Source organism: Carassius auratus, chromosome 5 (assembly GCF_003368295.1).
Source record: "Carassius auratus strain Wakin chromosome 5, ASM336829v1, whole genome shotgun sequence".
In the NCBI taxonomy this organism is placed as follows: Eukaryota; Metazoa; Chordata; class Actinopteri; order Cypriniformes; family Cyprinidae; genus Carassius; species Carassius auratus.
In genome coordinates this window covers 29,401,861-29,422,202 of record NC_039247.1, presented here as the reverse complement: position 1 = coordinate 29,422,202, position 20,342 = coordinate 29,401,861, and the positions used below count along the sequence as shown (strand labels likewise).

Sequence of the window (20,342 nt, the reverse complement as noted above, 5' to 3'; positions counted from 1 at the left end):
ACAGGGCTTTTTGAATTAATTATTTTTTTTACTTGGGCCAATGAAGCAAAGTAAAGTAAAGCACAGGAGTAAAAGCAAAGCAAAAGCCTGTTCTGGCAGCAAGCTACGCACAGGTCTTCACAAAAGCACATGCACAGCACAAGACAGAGACAGAAATGTCCCATTAGCACTCACACGAAAGACGATTTTTATCATTTGTATCCTCAGCATAAACTGCAGAACAAGGTATAGGGGTTTGGTCCAGTCACATCAGTTCATCCTGACACTTGCCTTCATAAACAGATTCTGTTTCTGCACAGAGAAAAAAAAATGAAAGTAGTTTGTAGTAATGTGTAAACTGTCATTTGAAATTCTACTGATATTTTAATGCACTATATTGTATGTAATTTGCTTCTAGATATTTGTTCATATGCACATAGGGATGCACTCTCAGTTTTGTCCACCAAGTGGCGTTCTGTTAATTCATTAAGTTCTCCAACCAGAGTGACAGTATTTGAAGATGTTAACTAGACAAACTGTTTTAAGAACACTCGCTTATATACATGTCTGTGAATACATGCTGAAATGACTGGTTTTTTAAATGTAAGTAATTGTGAATTATATTGCTCTAATTTAAATATAATCAGAAGCAAGTAAATACATAGCCAATAATTCACTGAAGACATTCCTGTAGTGCAAAACCAGTGAATTTGTGAATCAAGTGAAGCTGCCATCGATTAAAACAATCCTGCAAAAACAGTCTATACTGTTTACAATGCAAAATAAGTATCCCTTAATATCATGGTATACATACCTTGGTATTACCACCTCATATAATCACTGTAACATGATTTTTCCACAACTATGTAAGTGTCTTAGAGAAGGTTTGTAGTCAATAGTGACACGTGCAAATTATGCCCTCAGCAAATGTTTGGTTGCTGTTTTTGATTAAAGACTAAATAATGACTCTGGACACTACAAGAAGATAAGGGTGCATGATGGGATGTCTGTGTTCTAGTAGTAACTAATGAAAAGTTTGAGACTGATTCAGTGTGAGAGAATGAGGTGAATGATTCAGAGTGAGTGACTGAATCAGTGACTCACAAGTTTTTTTTTTTTTTTTACATGTGTTCAAAGAATCCTTCCTTGATGCTCTTCTTTTTCTAAGGTCCATTGGCATGGTCTGTAGCAGCCTGCTTAAAACAAATGAGCTCGTTCGCTGATGTCTGTGAATGTCTTCCTTTCATTCATTTCACATATATTGACTCCACAACATATTTAAAGACAAGTAAATAACTAGCAACGTTTTAGTTATATTTATATTCAATTGTATTATTAGATGTTTTGATAGTATAACAAATACTGTAGTATTAATTTGTATCTGTATTTTACAAATATTGTGAAAGAAAAATAAAAAAATAATAATAATCTATTTATGATTATGATCTTTCCAGCTCTTGTGATGAAGGGAACTTTAATAATTTTAAACAATACCAGCGCATTTTAGCCTAAGAGCAAAAATAAACATTTAAAAACACATCTCCATATCAGATTACTAATTCACATTCGTCTTCCATTAATAAATGATCATTAGTAAGATGCTCCATCACCTACAGCTTGTATAAACTTCTACACTACATGAAATTACTTCAAATCATTTATAACCTTCATTGTATTATGCACACTGTCTGTCGCATACAGCTTTTAAGGCCTTCCATTGATTAGCACTGCCATATTTAACTGCTTCAATCTCTCCTTACTGTATGTTCCTATTGTCACCCTTAGATCCAGTGCTGCTAACTTGCTTACTGTACCTTAGTTTAAACTGTGTTCAGATTGTTCTTAAGGGGGAAATCACCCCCCATTTAAACCTGCCTATTAAAATAAAGTCACATCATATTGAGCTTTTTTTGTTCCTACTAACTGTTGTTCGGCTCATTCTATCATTTGTACCTTAGTCACTCAATTCTTTTTCAGAAACTTGTGTCACTTCCATGACATTGCCGGCACTGCCTCTGAAAAAACTTGTCTTATATGCACCCAAAATTAGCTCAGACAGCTCATTGTGAAGGACAAACTTCTACACATCGCCACCTTAATAGTTCACTTAAGGAAATGTGAAACAAAAGCTATAAATCCAGCACTCCAGTGATGATATTCAGTTCGCACCCCGTTCTCAGCCGCAGGCAGTTTCTTTCGGCCTGTGTCTGGTGCATAATGAGACTATTAATATCCTGAATGGGCACATGATCCTGTGTCCGTCTGCGCATGCATTTGGAGAAAATTACTGCATTCCTAGGAAATTAAAATCTTATCTTAAATTAAAAAAAAAATAATGTACATCATTACTGTGTTTAGCTTCTTTTTTTTTAATCAAATAAATGCATCCTTAAAACCAATAAAAAACCATACCAACCCATACTTTTGAGCAGTGGATACTGTTTATACAGTAATCACATATGATGCAGGATGCAGTTTCTGTCTGTTTTCTCTTTTTCACAATGTGGATTTCTTAAAGATTATTTACTTGGTCAGTAGAATTATGTGACTTTGCCGGTTCTTTCCTAGTAGCTATTAGTCTTTCATCATGACCCAGAGAGCCAGAGTTTACACCAGGGGCCAGCTGACGAATCTCTGACAGTGCGTAAGAGCCAGAGCCTGGAAATCCTCAAGGAGTTGAGTAGGACATTTTTGCCATGTAGGAGCAGAGGAGACGATGCCTAAAGAACAGGAGCTATCGATCATATCTTCCAGACTTGTTATGGGGAATGTGAGATCACTAGTGAAAAAGATGGGAGAGTACTGTAACATCACTTAATAAAAGTAATAAGATGTTTTGTGAGGGTTGTGTCATGTTCAACTGAGGATTTCGGCATGTACATGTGATGAAAAATGTTGCCTGGTCTGATGAGTCTCGATTTCTGTTGAGACATTCAGATGGTAGAGTCAGAATTTGGCGTAAACAGAATGAGAACATGGATCCATCATGCCTTGTTACCACTGTGCAGGCTGGTGGTGGTGTAATGGTGTGGGGGATGTTTTCTTCGCACACTTTAGGCCCCTTAGTGGCAATTGGGCATCGTTTAAATGCCACAGCCTACCTGAGCATTGTTTCTGACCATGTCCATCCTTTTATGACCACCATGTACCCATCCTCTGATGGCTAAATCCAGCAGGATAATGCACCATGTCACAAAGCTCGAATCATTTCAAATTTGTTTATTGAACATGACAATGAGTTCACTGTACTAAAATGGCCCCCACAGTCACCAGATCTCAACCCAATAGAGCATCTTTGGGATGTGGTGGAACGGGAGCTTCATACCCTGGATGTGCATCCCTCAAATCTCCATCAATTGCAAGATGCTATCCTATCAATATGGGCCAACATCTCTAAAGAATGCTTTCAGCACCTTGTTGAATCAATGCCATGCAGAATTAAGGCAGTTCTGAAGGCGAAGGGGGTCAAACACAGTATTAGTATGGTGTTCCTAATAATCCTTTAGGTGAGTGTATTTGCACTGAAAACAGTGAAGTGGCTGTGTTATTTTCATTTGGTGATAAAACTCTACTGTCAGGGTTACTAAAGACATGAAGGCAGTTATTTTTGTGCTTGACCATATTAGTAGTTCCTCTTCAGGAACTCGAGCTGCATCAAGTGCTTTGAGGAAACACCTTTGGCAAGATCAACACTGAATATTGTGTGCAATATGTTCAATGGAAGGGCGTGACGTAGCGACCAGGAAGCTATAAAGGCACCTGCCATGCAGCTGACTTCAGCTTCGCGTCTTTCAGCAAGCGCTCTGTGTGTGCATGTCTAAAGTCTGTCTTGTGAGTCTTATTTATTGTTGTCTGTCCCAATAAACAACATAATGCCAAAGAGCAAAGCAAAGACATGACATTTGAAGGATGATTCCAGATCACGCTATAGATTGTGTGTTCCTCCCTGCCCATGCTGTATTGAGGTGGTCACTCCTCTAGACAGGGAGTCCGGACAGGACTGGTTTGTCACAAAAGATCTCAAGATGCATACTTCCATATATCCATCCTTCCACAACACAGGAAGTTTCTGAGGTTCACTTTCGGGGGGAAAGCCCATCAATATCAAGAACTTCCCTTCCCTTGCACTCTCACCCCGCATGTTCATGAAATGTGTAGATGCTTCTCTGGTTCCCCTCCGTATGCAGGGCATCCGCATTCTGAACTATATCGACGATTGGTGGATTTTAGCTCAATCAGAGCAGATGGTGGTTCGACATCAAGATGCCGTTCTCGCACATATGGGGGAGCTGGGTTTGAGACTGAACCCCAAGAAGAGTGTACTTTCTCCAGTTCAGAGAACCACCTATCTAGGCATAGTGTGGGATTCGATCATGATGCAGCCACGTATGTCTCCTGCTCGGATCGAGTCAATGCTTACCTCAGTCAAGAGAGTCAGAGAAGGCCAGTAACTCACTGTCAAGCAGTTTCAGAGACTGTTAGGGCTTATGGCAGATGTGTCCAAAGTGATACCTTTTGGCCTCCTGCACATGAGACCCCTAGAGTGGTGGCTCAAGACGAAGGGATTTTCCCCGAGGGGGAATCCATTATGAACTATCAAGGTCACACGGCGAGCCTTCGTGCCTTAGACATGTGGAAGAAACCTTGGTTTTTGAATCAGGGCCCGGTGCTGGGAGCTCTTGGTCACCGTGTAATGCTCATTGGTTGGGATAAGTGCGCACCCTGCCCGCGGTCTGTGGAGCGGTTGCCATCTGACATGACATACCAGTTGTCTAGAGATGCTAGCTTTGCATCGAGCATTGAAATATTTCCTCTTAGCCCTGAGAGGTCACCATGTGTTGGTGCGCACCGACAACACATTGGCGATCTCTCATATCAGTCACTAGAGAGATCTGCATTCGCGCCCCTTGTACAAGCTGGCACACCAGGTCCTTCTGTGGTCCCAGGACAGCTCGTTCTGGGACCACAGAGCAGTGTATTTCTTGGGAAATTGACTGTAGGAGCAGAAATAATAATTGAGACAGGGGCCGGGGCCGGGGGGCTTCACCCCAAGGTGGTGAAGTAGATATGGAGAGTTTTTGGACCTCTTTGCGACTCAAGAAACATTGCAATGTCCCCTCTGTTTCTCTCTAGTTCATCCAGCTCCTCTGGGACTGGACGCTATGGTACAGACCAGGCTGAGGCTTCGTCTGTACGCCTTTCCCCCTATCGCTCTGCTCCCGGGAGTTCTGGTCAGAGTACGCCGGGATGTGGTCCGTCTTCTATTAGTAGCCCCGTTCTGGCTGGGCCCAGTATGGCTTGCAGATCTGATCTCTCTCCTCGACGGCTCTCCATGGGAGATTCCGATCTGGACAGATCTACTGTCTCAGGCGCAGGGCAAAATAATTCACCCTCGCCCAGAGTTGTGGAAGTTGTGGGTGTGGCCCCTGAGGGGGCACAGCTCATAGCTTCCGGTCTCTCAACCAAGGTTGTTGAGACCCCCCCTCCAATCCAGAGCTCTCTCTATGAGTAAACTGTATCCCCTGAGATTGAAACTCTTCTCCTCATGGTGCAGAGACCGCCAGCTTGACCCTGTTAACTGCCCAGTTGGTACAGTTCTGGAGTTTCTACAAGCTAGGCTCTCTGCAGGGTTAACTCACTCCACCTTAAAGGTGTACGTGGCGGCCATAGCTGCTTACCACGTCCCTTTCAATGGTCAGTCAGTGGGTAGACACCCCCTAGTTACACATTTCCTCCACGGTGCACTGAGGCTGAGACCTCGAGTACGGTTCCGTATACCCTCGAGCGGGTTATGTTCCTTAAGTTCCCTCTGTTACGCCACAGCCTATAGTACTACAGGCCTTCTGCCCTCCTCCCTTTCGGGAGCCAGACCAGGAGAAGCTAAATTGTATGTGTCCAGTACTCGCACTGGACGCATACGTCCACAGAGCTGCCCTGTGGAGAAAATCTGACCAAATTGCTTGTTTGCTAAGGTCCTCCCAAAAAAGGTTCCCCTGCCTCTAAGCAGACCCTTAGTTGTTGGAAGGTCGAGGCTATCAACGTCTCCTATGAGTCCTCTGGTCTTCCCCTTCCTTTGGGAGCCAAGGCTCACTCTACTCAGGGTATGGCTGCCTCTAAGGCCTTTCTAGCAGGTGTGTCCCTCTTGGACATCTGCAACGCTGCAGGATGGTCCACACCCTCTACATTTGCCAGATTTTACAATCTCGATATGCAAGCTGCTCCTGGCTCTTCTGTCCTCTTGCCTAAGCTGTGCTCTTCGGATACACTCTAGGCAGAGGATTGGTAGTCTGGCAGCGTTGGCACATCGTTTCCCAAAGTGCTTGATGCAGCTCGAGTTCCTGAAGAGGAACGTCTCTAGGTTACGAATGTAACTCTAGTTCCTCGAAGGAACGAGACGCTGCGTTGCAGAGCCATACTCCCGGCACCCCTGTCGGCGCTTGCTTCCCTACTCGAAGCTGAAGTCAGCTGCGTGGCAGGTGCCTTTATAGCTTCCTGGTCGCTACGTCACCCCGCCTGTGACGTCACGCCCTTCCATTGAACAGATAGCATACAATATTCAGAGTTGATCTTGCCAAAGGCATTTCCCCAAAGCGCTTGACGCAGTGTCTTGTTCCTTCGAGGAACTAGGATTACATTCATAACCTAGAGACGTTTTCTTTTCAGATGCAATGCTTATGGGAGAAGAATTTAAATCCCTGATAGCACTCATACATCATGGAGACGTCTAGCTCATGTCTGCATTTACATCTGCAAGACTATTTTTTTTATATTTTCTCATCTGCAATAGAACTGTAGGACATTTCCTAAAGGCGTGTTACTTAACTGGATTCATGTGGATCCAAACATTTAAAAGTATCAAGTACCTGACATATTAAACACCAACTGTGACTATTTCAACATACAATATGGTTAATGAAAAAAGATAGACTCGGATGCACTGTAGTAATAACTATATATATATTAAAAAAATATATCTCTTTGCTGAGAGCGCTGTTTCTCACACACATGTAAAGAAAGAGAGAGAAAGCCAGAGAGTCTACATGCTTCATGTAAACCATATTCTTTGTTGTATTTTCCTGTCAAAATAGAGTTCATTTGGAATTCTTTAGCTTTTAAGAACAACTCTGTAATGCTCGCCCTTATCAGAAGAGGTTACATTTATTAAATGTGGTTAAATTACACTGTGTGAGGTAAAATAAGTGCTTTAAAAGATGAGATAAACGACAAAAGTAGAATGAATAAATTCAGAAGGAACTTTAAACAATAAAACTAGAACAACTTAAGCTGTTAAAGCAGATTGTCCATTTGAATCATTCAATACAACAGTCCTTAAGAATCCTATTGTGTAAAAGTGAAAGTGTCCTCCAGTGTATATACAATCTAAAGAAATTGAAAAGCCAAAACAAGTGAGATACTGGAATGGTAAGTCCATAAAACAACTCCTTAGTGCAGTGTTCTTGTCATTGAATCTGCTTGCTTTAAACATAGACAGTAAAATAAATGGACACAGCAACCCCATTGAATTCAACGAAGACAAGTGAAGTCAGTTAGATGCATGCACTTCCTGGGGGTCGAGCGTACTGCGCTGACTCAAACTGATCTTGACGTAGTAGATGTCACGTGAGCAACCTGTCCCCTTACGAAAGGAAAATATATTTACCAATATATTTCTTAAAATATATTGTGATATATTGTAATATATTATTTTCTCTTTTTATTTCTAATATTTTATTTATTTGAATACATTTAATAATATATTGATGATACATATATTATATAATATATTGCAAAATATACAAATGATTGCCGCTTTCAATATATTGCAATATATTGGAAAAAATAAATATATATAAGAATATATGCCTAATATATTACATGATATTTGCCAATATACTGCAATATATTTTTGTTTCATAAGGGTCTGACAATTGTAAGTCTTCTAATCGCTGTGCCAAGACAAATCTGAATCACCCACATCTTGCAGACGTTGTTGAATAATTTTGTCCCGTTGCTTTTATGGACTCTCTATGGGCTTTTACCTTGACTTCATGCCTCCACATCCCCCCGATAGCCTCATAGAAAGTAAAAGATTGTCTGCGAGCTTCTCCTCCTGTCCACACGGTAATTTGTCTACTGTTGCAGCAGGCTTGTGGGGATCTATCGGACTTTGACACAAAATCAGCTTGTATTTAACTATTCTTTGCACATTTTTTGGTTGGTGGCCTAGGTCAGCTGTGTACAGAACATACTTATCAAGCAAAATAGCCCCAAAAAGCTCAGATTCACAAATTTACAGTTTAATTGAAAGTATTTAAGTCTATACAAATTAAATATTCATATCTAGTATTATCTAACTACACATGTGGGTCAGGAAATAAGCTCAGCTGCTAGATAGCAAGATATGATAGCTCTTATTTAGTTTAGGCCTTCAAATTAATCTATGGATCTTTAGCAAAAACTTTTCATTGAAAGCAATGAGCTTACGGTTTAGCCACATCTCAATAAAGTCTCTACAAGGCTCTTTTGAAATCTGTATAGTCACACACACAAAACACTTGGCCAAACAGCAGGATTTGGCGCCTTGAGAGTTAGCACGGGTTGTGATACATGATAGATGTGTCTGCATACCCAGCTGTTTTAAATGTGAGAACCAAATATCATTTGCCCTCCCAGCAGGAAACAGATGGCTGTAAAAGACAAATACTATTGAAATTGGCATCTAAGACTGAACTAAATATGGGTTAAACATACTCAGTTGTGGTAAATTTGAACTATTCTGAGTACAATAAAAATGTTGGTGCCATTACAAATGCATCTCATTCAAACTGTGAGAGTGCCAAATGTTGTTTTATTTTACTTTTTTTTTTTTTTTACATCCCTAATGGCTGCATTTATTTGATAAAAAATTGCAGTAAAAACACTTTGTGAAATATTACTACAATGTAAATGTCCTGATTTCGCATTTGTTCATAAAATGACTATGATTATTTTGTTTTTATATGTTGTTGAATGTGGTTTGTGACTTCTGGATCACAGATGTGATAGGACGTTGAGCAGGACATTTCCTTTTCGCTGCTGCTGCCGCCATATCTTTTCTGTACTCTGCTGTGTGTCTTGATTTTTAATGATAAATTCAACTTGTCATGTTGTATGTTTTTGCAGATGTACCCCCTCTAGACAATTCAGCAGAACAGTGTCTGCCATTTTTTGCGTCTTTCTCTGACACAAAAAATGTTTCCACACTGCCGACATGCTTTCTGCATTTAAAGCATGTGCGCCTCTGACTCTACTTGCTATTTTATCGCATAATCAAAATTGTTCGGTAAATTTGATTCCGTCATTTCACTTATTCGGCCAAATACCGAAAGTGCTTTATACACACACACACATACACATATACACATATACATATATATATATATATATATATATATATATATATATAGATAGATAGATAGATAGATAGATAGATAGATAGATAGATAGATAGAAAATTTATTTTTATTTTTTTCAGCGCCAAATAATTTTGGTTGCAGAACATTCAGGTGTATCCCTAGTATCATTGAAATAAATGTATTGAATATTGCAGAGTCATGCCAGTTACATTTGTACTGTATGTATGTCACCATTCCTTTATGCTTAAAATAACTACAAAATTAATACTGGCACTGCTTTAAAAATGCAAAAACAGAGCATTGAAAAAAAAAAAAAATCCCATGTACCTAGCATGCAAATGTCTACCAAGTATGCACAACTCTCAAATCAGTCACTTTATTTTTGTATTAATAATTATGAGAGGGGTGCAGTTCCCAGCTGAATGAACACTAGAGGCAGTAACTGATTAATAAATACTCATTTTTACACAGTTCCTTATACAATACTATGTCTTGGCCAGTGTTGACTGCCTTAAGTAACATGAGTTTTTTTATGTAACTAGTAAATGCATTACTTTCTAATTTAGAAGAAACTATTTGAGTTTTCAATGTATTGACTCTCTCTGGTTGCCATGTTGAGAAAAATCAGGAGTGAGTGCAGAGGTGTTGTGTGAACATGATGTTACTATAGTTCTAGACTAAATGGGAACATTTACTCATCTCACTTTAACAAAGTTTCATCATCAGTATATCAAACTCATTATGCAAACCTGCAACTACAGAACACAAAAATTCTTAATGTAAAAACGAATGCAAAAGTAACGTAATGGATTACTTTTTACAATAAATAATTAAATAATGCAATAAAAAAAAACTAACGCAATATTGTAATGCATTACCTTTAAAAGTAACTTTTCTCAACACTGGTTATAATCTAAAAACACTTTTGTCATAGTGCAAAGTCAAACTAAGACATGTTCAGTGATGTCAATGACACTCTACCCACCAGCTATCTCTATTGTTTTTTGTAACAGTGCATTGGGCAGGCCATTTTTCAGCAACATTGTGCTCATCCTACTATTCATCTGCTTGTTGCATTATTGAGTATATTACTGGAAAAGCTGCAAGAGTCAGCAGCTGACGTTAATTCACTGTAGCCCATCAGTCGTCATAGACACAGGGTGATTTGCCGCTATGTGTTTTACCCCGCGGTGGTTGCCATAGCAGAGCTGGTGCCAGTGTGACTGTTCTGACGGAGGCAGTGCTTCAGCTCACTCTACAGCAAGCCAGTGATGCAGTACAAGTGACTGTAAACCCACCGTGTAACAGCCAATTACCGTAAGTCATCGGGCTCTGTTGTCATTGTTTCAAAACCTCTGGCTGGCATGGAACTGTGCTTTAAAGTGTGAAGAGGGGGGATTTATTGGGTGTTTTTAAAAATGTACAAGTTTGTTCCTTAAAGGGATAGTTTAAGGAACAAAAAAAAAATAAAATAAATAGAAATAAAAAATCTCCGTTTGCAGACAAAAGACAAAAATTCATAATTTTGAGTTTTGGGTGAATTACCCTCGATTCATTAGTGCATCTGCTTTTCTTCTGTGTTTTGCGTGTCTTTGGTCTATATCTATGTATGTCTGTGTCTGAGTATTCACCATGTAGAGGTCAGCATGTTTAACCCTGAGATGTCATGACACCAGCCACCTCTGCTCAAATTGATGGAGTCTTAGTTTCAGTGTGTCTGATAGGAAGACAAAATTATTCACATGCTTTTGGGCTTTCACGAGGCCTTCATTCTTCTTTTCCAGCTCTATTGTTGGCTCTTCTACCAGAAATTGCTTGTGATAATATTTTTTATTTGAATAAAAGTGTCCAAATGAATCTAAATGAACATTCTGTGTTTCTTTGAGAAACACAAACCCGAGGCATTGGCTTGATCTCCAGGAATGCTACGATTTCCATGTAAAGTCATTGACAGTGATTCAGGGCTGTGCTGATGGCTATTCAATGAATGTCTAAATGATTTTCAAAAGCTGGAGCACTTAGCAACAAATCCCTGCTGGATTATGACCCATTTAGTCTTGAGAGAGGAAGTCTAGAGGATGGTGAGCCACACAGCACAATATTCACAAACATCCTTCATCACAGGATGCCACCACACAGTCAGGAAGTGACTATGTTCTGCTTTAACAGAGATCAATAACAGCATGAAAGCTGAAAGTTAATACACACACACACACATACACATTCATCATTCCCAGCTTCAGCACTTGTTGTTACTATTGTTGTTGATTACATGGTACTTGAGGCATCACTATTATTAATAATTAGGGTTGTGGACTGAAACTAAGATAACATTTTATTTTGATGGTCTCATTTAGACATTCTGTCGACTATAAGTATCGTTGCAACTCAATGTCAGCTAGCAGTCATTAGAGGATTAGCAGATTGTCTGCTTAATATCTGCTAACACTTTATTTTGATGGTTCCCCAGCACATATTTTACAATGCATAACTTGAAAAAGCATGCCAACTTATTCTACTAACCCTAACCTAAACAGTCTACTAATACTCTAATGACTACTGAGAGTTTGTTCTCATGTACAGTAGTTGAAAATTGGCTTATTGTTAGCAGAATATCTAAAGGGGACCATCACAATTAAGTGTAACTGAAACATCCCCAATTATTAAAATGTGTGCATAGCATAATTATTAATACATCATGTGGCTTGTTGATGGGAGCTGTGCTTTTACTGTAGGTGTGGACAGCAAAATTTAACAGGCAAAAAAGTCCATTGTCAGTAATGTAGCAATGTATGAAGCACATCTCATAGAGAAGTCACTTTCAAACCAAGTAGCTTTCTGTTGGTCAAAATCTGTGCCGGTAAATCTTTTGCCCTCAAGCTAAATTTCTGATATTGAAATGTCTCGATTATGCCCATGAAATGTGACTTGACCTTTCTAAGGTGTTTATAACACTGAACACATCAATTTTTGATTGCATTGACGTAAGTTGTTAGTAAATCTGTCCCTAGATGAATAAGCCACAATAGTCCTTGTAGGCAAGAAATTGCAAAAAAAGGCCCTCACACTCCAAAAGTGAAAAAGGACAACAACAACAACAAAACAAACTAACAGTCGGTCACAAACTTTAGGCACTGCAGAAGGTCATGTGAAACATTTGCCGTGGTTTGCTGTAGTTTTCATCTCACATTTACTTTTTTGTAGTCCTCTTTCAGCTTTATAGTGGACAGGCCTTTTCTGCAACTTTCGAAATATCTTAATTCAGCAGATGTAGAGGAGAAGGCAGCTTACAGTTATTATCCCCAGCACGACAGCTTTCACAATACTTGTTTTTATGCAAACCGTGCTTTTTTCAGACTAAACTGCCGGTGTGAAAACTCTCTTTGTGATCACACCTTCAATGTAAGTCTAATCTCTTTTTAAAACCTGTTTTTCCTGACTATTCATCTGACCAGAATACCCAGAGATCAATTTACATTGACACATGAAAAAAATCTAGTAGCAACCAGTGAATCTGACAGATGTGCACATGAACGTGTGAGTTGTTGTGTGTGTGCTTTGGTTTAGTGTATTTGGATGCACATGACACCTGCTAGCTTCTACGACAGGTTCTTATTTCTAGCTCTGCTAGGCCTTTTCACTTCCTGTCTTTCTTGAGCTATGTCCCTCTCCATTGTGAAAGGGAGCCCTCAGGAGTGCAGCCATGCCCTTAGGGTTCTTATCCACATCAGTCTCACCCACAACCAGCACAATGCAAGGAAACTCAAATCCTGAGCACTCACAGTAACCAATGCAGAATAAACAGGAGAGGTCATTTAGAAACATAGAAGTTACAAAGAGAGGAGGGAAATAATAATAACATAATGTGAAGGAAAATTAGGTCTGCAGAGACTGTGGTTGCCTAGAAAGAAATAGCATGGTTGACCTCTGGGTTGGATACTGTCAAAATCTGCAATAATAAAGACTGTTTTCAATTATCTTTCCCCCATAGATTTGGCAAATAGAGCCAGAGGCGAATCTTTGGAATTACATGGGAGGATAAAAGGATTGATAAAAGATGTTAGTGACTAGATTGTTACAGTTGGGTTGTGCAAGTGAAAATCCAGGGGAATTTATTTTTAATAATAACTTATGAACAATTAAAGACAGACTTACTGTGAGCTTTGAGGTTGTTTATTGATGATATATGCTTTGTTGAAGCCCAATATTTTTACATTATAATAATAATAAAAAATAATCATTATTTTAAAATAGTAATGTTTAGAGGAAAAAGCCCAGCCCAAAAATTTAAATCAGCTATAAATTAACTTCCACTTGGGCCATCCAAGGTGTAGATAAGTTTTTTTTTTTTCTTCATGGAAACATATTTGGAGAAATTTAGCATTTCATCACTGTCTCACCAATGAATGTTCTGCAGTGAATGGGTGCCGTCAGAATGAGAGTCCAAACAGCTGATAGAAACTACAATAATCCACAAGTAATCCACAGCACTCCAGTCCATCAGTCAGCATCTTGTGTAGTGAAAAGCTGCATGTCTGTAGGAAACAAATCCATCCTCTATCCGTAATGAAAAAGGAGAGAAATATGCACAGAATCAGCACCAGTGGTTTAAAGTTAAAATGACCTAAATTATTGATTTGTTTCTTACAACACAGCTTTTCACTACACTAGATGTTAGCTGATGGACTGGAGTGCTGTGGATATATATATATATATATATATATATATATATATATATATATATATATATATATATATATATATATATATATATATATATATATATATATATATATATATGCTTGTTTTGCAATACTGTACATATAAGTATATTGTTACTATATACATAGCAATCATATTTTTTATCTTTATATTTCCAAAACCATGGCTGCTAAAAAGTGCAGGAACTCTTACAGTCTAGAAAGCAATTAGTAAATGCATAATGGAATGAGCGAGCAATAATAGTAATAATTCATCCCTGGATAAATAACTAATGCAGCAGGATTATAAAGGCTACTGTATGTAATTACATGCATGGCTACATGTGACTGCAATCCAGGCTCAGATTGGTTTACAGGTGCTCGCACAATCAATTCATCTGTCTGTTTTCACCCTGGCATTTGTGAAGAGTATAATAGGTCACTACAACTGATGTAGCCTACCTGATCGAGCACTGCAGTTGTCCTTCAAACCTAGTGAAAGCATTCATTATTAGCTTGTGGTTTAAAAGTGTATTTTTGCAAAACAAGGCAAAAAAATGAAGAACATGCACAAACTTATTGAGTTGTGCTTTATTTTTGCTTAAATCAGCTTCACTGTTGGCGCATTCATTTCAGGCGTTACAGTTATATTATGCCACACACACGTCAGCTAATTTAAAAAAAGTTCTTGCATTCCTATGTCCTCAGTGTGTTATAGTTTTACAGTAATTCTGTTACAGTTCTAAAATGAGCTTCCACAATTGTGTGGAAAAACACCTATTGTTCACAATGATCATAATGATGAAGAAAGGGAATCATGCTAGCTCTGTCTGTGTTTCACTGATTGGCTGTTCAGCGTGTCAGCAGTTTAGCCTGTATATTGATTGAAGCACTGGGACATCCATGAGCACCTGCTCTTACCAGTGACTCTTCAATGTTTCTGTCTTCTGTTTTTAATTTCTTAAATCTAGCTTTCTAGATACGTTTCCAAACAGATTTCCCTCCCTTTTTTGTCCTGATTTTTCCCTCTCTTTCTTTCTCTGCGGTGCGGCCCATGTGGGTAGGTTATTTTTAGCTCAGGGCCAGTACACAAGCCCGACTCACGCTGGGAGAGATTCAGATGGAGGGTTTGAGCATGTGTTTTGTGGTATACACAGGAAGATATGAGCCAGCAGTGTTTTCCCACAGACTGGGATTCAGAGTCTTTTACAGTGTCAACAGTATTCAGCTAATCTTAATATTGACAAAGCTGATGTTAAAGACTTAACTGTCCTGGTGAAAATGGAGCTTGCTTTTAAAAAATAATGCTTTTATTTATATATATATATATCTTTTTTTAATATACTGTAACTATTGCATGTTGTTTGTGTCTAAAATATATAACAGTGTACATGCAATTATTATTAACTTCAGATCGTTTTTATTTTTAATATTAGTGCATATATTTTATATATAATTTCATAATTAATTCTATTGTCTTTAGAATATGGTTAGTGTACAGCTGAATGTACTGATAAACATTTATGGTAAACTATGATTATTTTTTTTAACCATATAGAAATTCTATTGTAATTTTAATACTGTTAATATATTTGAAATTACATATTTGTAATGATATAGTTGCATTTAGTACATTTAAGATATATTAAATGTAAATGTAAATACATCAGCTTTAAATGCAATATTGAATGACACATTACAGTTAAATGTATTTTGCAGATCAAAATAGGTGCACTTCTGTAAAGCATCATAAAACATTTAAAAAAAAAATGATTTAAAATGTAGTCATGAAAGTGTCTTCTTTTTAATTACACTTAAAATATATACATATATAAGGTTTGAAGAACACTAAAAGTGCACATTCAATGCAGTTAAGCATACTTCCTTTTCACATATGTGCAGAGGACACACAATGGATATTACTGATATAGTTCCATCATCACTGACCGTTTCATACAGTATGAAAGTATTATTGAAGTTTGCAAAGATCATACCATTGATGCCTGCAGTATTATTATTGCGTTAGGGTTTTAAGTAATGCCAAAGCAACCACCCAGATCACTCTAGCTACTGCATATCAGTGGGTTAAAAGCACTCAGAGCAGCTGATAAGCAATGACCTGGCGACCAAAAAGCAAAAGCAGTCCTGCTGATGAATAAATCAGTGACGTTCAGTGGTTCCTCTGTATTGGAACATAACTATGGCCACCCTTTAGTGTGCCAAAACATACACTTCACCAAAGTCAAGAATATGGCCCACTTGCTCTGGAATAAATAAACATAAAAAAACAGTTATAGCAACATAAACTGTGTGATGAACTGTTTACATATCAATCTGACACTACAGTCTATACTAGCCAGAGTGTGAGGAACACTTCACCCTACTACATCGACCTCTTCATTTAGGATGGACTCCAAAAACTATAAATCAAACATTATCCTTATAAGTTTTTAATCTTCATATATATATATATATATATATATATATATATATGACAATCTTACAGAGATTATTTATTCATTTACTGCCACAGATGTATTTAGCTTGCTCACTGCATAGCCCAAGAACGGTTTTCTGTAAAAATGTTTTGAAACAATATATTTAAAAAAAAAATTGGCATGATCTTACTTGATAGGTAATGGAAACATAATTTGAAAGTGACATACAGCCAAGCATGGTGACCCATGGTCAGAAGTTATGCTCTGCATTTAATCCATCCAAAGTGTACACACAGCAGTGAACACACACACACACACACTGTGAGCACACACCCAGAGCAGTGGGCAGCCATTCACAGTATGCTGCGGCACCCGGGGAGCAGTTGGGGGTTCGGTGCCTTGTTCAAGGGCACCTCAGTCGTGGTACTGCTGGCCTGAGAGTCAAGCCCACAACCACTAGGAGTCAAACTCTCTAACCACTAGGCCACGACTTCCCCATAAACAATGTATAAACATCCTGTTGAGAAACACTAGGTTCATACACATCCTGTTGAGAAACACTATAGGGTAAATATTGTTACATCTGTGGTTCACCTGAAGGCTTTATGTGACTGTTTTATAGAAGCCTGCTTTTCACACACTAAAAGACTTCCTCTAAAGTAATTTTATGTGTGTGTGGATTTACATCAGTAGCATTCTGATGTTTTACTTGACATTTTAGTGGGCTCTTTTTATTGAAGAAACACCATTTCGTACATTAACTGTAGGGAAATCCTCCTGAAGCAGAGCTGAGCAGCTCGCTTTGAAGCACATTAATGTTTTCTCTGGTTTCTGAATCACCGCTACTTTGGACAGAGTCCAGGGCATTGAAGGAATAGTTTACCCCATGAACTAAATTTAATTTTGCTACCATTTACTCCAAAGTAAATGTTAAGACAAGAAAGTATATGTTGAATCAGTGATGTTAATGTGTCCTCTATAAAGAAAAGCATATAAAAGCACCAAGTTCTTAGAAATTTAAGAATTGTTCTATTTCTTCTATTCAAGTCAAAGACATTAAGATGTCCGAACCAAAAGAAATTTAGAAAAAAGATTTTATATCCATAGAAAGCACATTACATATAAGTAAAGTATCTACATTTAAGGTTTACATCTACATTTAATACTTTTTTGAAGAACAAAATTTGGTTTAAAAAATGTTACATTGTTATTCATTGTAACACATGAACTGGTGAACTGGTTAAAAGATCCGGTTACATCAAATGATTCGTTCGCGAACCGGATATAACTACACTTCAGAGTTTTGAACTCTTTCACAACAGACACGGAAGAGAAGACAATGATTAGATTAGATTAGATTTAACTTTATTGTCAGTGCACATGTAGGTACAAGGCAACGAAATGCAGTTAGCATCTAACCAGAAGTGCAATAAGCAGTAAGTACAGAATATACAAGGTCTATAATATGTACAATAACTATACAGATAAGTATTATGGACATAATTTACAGACTTTAAATACTATTAGCATGATATACAGATAGGTGTACTATGAACATACTATACAGATGGATTATGTTAAAGTGTTTGTACACTATAGGCAGAACTATGAACATATGAACATAATTACACTATTGCAATGGACAGTAAAGTGCATAGAAAATATTTCAGTGTACAAATGGATTATTCAATGTTCCTGGATGAACAGACAGTAGTGCAAGTAATAACAAGTTACTGTTTTTTGCTTGATGTGAATAAATAAATAAATAAATCAGAGTGTTGAAGAGGGGGAGGAGTCTATGTGTGGTGTGGGGGGTGTTGAGGGGTGTCAGAGGGCAGAGTTCAGCAAGGAGACAGCTTTAGGGAAAAAGCTGTTCCTGAATCTTGTGGTCCTTGTCCGGAGGCTCCTGAAGAGGGTGGTTAAACAGTCCATGGTCAGGGTGAGAGGAGTCCTTGAAAATACTGCGAGCTCGTCGTAGACAGCGTTTCCTCTGGATGTCCTCAAGAGCAGGAGGTGGTGTCCCTTTGATGCGTTGGACAGTTTTCACCACCCTCTGCAGTGCCTTGCGGTCAGCCATTGAGCAGTTCCCATACCAGACTGTGATGCAACTGGTCAGGATGCTCTCAATCGCACACAGGTGTGCGTGTTATTAAAATATAATAAGGTTAACCAGGATGGATGAAGACAGCTGGTTCTTCTTCAGTGTCCTGAGGAAGAAAAGGCGCTGGTGAGCCTTCTTGACCAGGCTGGAGGTGTTTGTGGCCCAGGACAGTTCCTCCGAGATGGTGGTTCCCAGGAACTTGAAGCTGGAGACACGTTCAACAACCATCCCGTTAATGTGGATGGGGTCATGCGTGCTTCCTTTCTTCTTCCTGAAGTCCACACTGAGCTCCTTGGTCTTATTGGTGTTAAGGAGCAGGTTATTGTCAGTGCACCATGTGGCCAGGTGCTGTACCTCTTCCCTGTAGGCAGTCTCATCGTTGTCTGTGATGAGGCCAATCACTGTGGTGTCGTCTGCAAACTTAATGATGGAGTTGGATCCATGCACAGGCTTGCAGTCGTGGGTGTAGAGGGAGTAGAGGAATAGGCTCAGCACACAGCCCTGTGGTACGCCAGTGTTAAGTGTGATGGTGGTGGAGTGGGTGTGGCCTGAACATGCTGAGGCCTGTTGGTCAGAAAGTCCATAATCCAGTTGCAGAGGGAGGTGTAAATGTCCAGGTCTCCAAGTTTTGTGGTCAGCTTGGAGGGAATGACGGTGTTAAATGCTGAACTGAAGTCAACAAACAACATCCTAACATACGTGCATACTGCATCCTCTGTGCTCCTATTTCTGCGGTAGGCAAATTGGTGTGGGTCCAGTGTGAGTGGGAGGCAGTCTTTCGCGTTTCCACTGTCACTTCCGGGGCTTGATCGTGCCTCGCCGGGGCTTCCTCGGGGCCAACGGCCAGGGTTTTTTGGCCCGACGAAAACCTTGGGCCAAAGCAGGCCAGCTGGGGCTAGAGGAGGGGTTATGAACGAAGGCGGAGTTTTCCGTGTCTGGAGAGCGTTATCATTACAGAAAGATAACAGCGATATAACTTTAGCATTAAAGACTTTTTAAAATCAGTGGAGTTCAAAAATCACTCTTAGCTACTCAGCAGCGAGTGTTTGAAATAACTTGATCCGATGTAGATTATCACTAAACAAGGCAGAAATCTTTATAAGCGATGTAAAAGATTATGCACGCTAAACATTAATAACGTTACCATAGTAAACATGGTAAATGCAACCAGGAGAGATCAGACGTCAGCTTCTTATTCTCTATCACAATTGTGTATTTATTTAACATATTTTATCTGTCATAAGTCTTGACTCGAGAGTTTAGCTTCACGTAGCATATATCATCAAAATATAATAAGTTATAATATTATAATATAATATAATAAAATATAATAAAATAAAATTTTTGTTCGGGAGCTTTTGTAAAAATATAGAGTGTCTGCGCTGCGGATCATTTCAGAAAGCTAACAGCTATAACACCAGCATTAAACACTTTAAAATAAGTTGAACTCAAAACTCACTTTCAATCAGCAGCGAGTGTTTGAAATAACTTGATCCGATGTGGAGTATAATCACGTAAACAAGGCAGAAATATTTTTAGCGATTAAAAAGACTATGTAAATATGACCACTTGAAGAAATCAGATGACTCAGCTTCTTATTCTCTATCACAATCTTGTAATTATTTAGTAACTTATACTATCCGTCACAAGCCTCGTCTCGAGAGTTTAGCTCCACGTTGCCTATCATAAAAAATATACTAATAATGTTTTTGTTCGGGAGCTTTTATAA

General features: G+C 38.7%; 1 protein-coding gene across 5 annotated transcripts in view; it reads left to right on the top strand.

Annotated features, from left to right (window-relative positions):
* The window catches only part of LOC113084745 (regulator of G-protein signaling 3-like), a 61,986-nt gene that overhangs the window by 17,802 nt on the left and 23,842 nt on the right, over window positions 1–20,342 (top strand). The gene's annotated exons all lie outside the window — the stretch shown is intronic.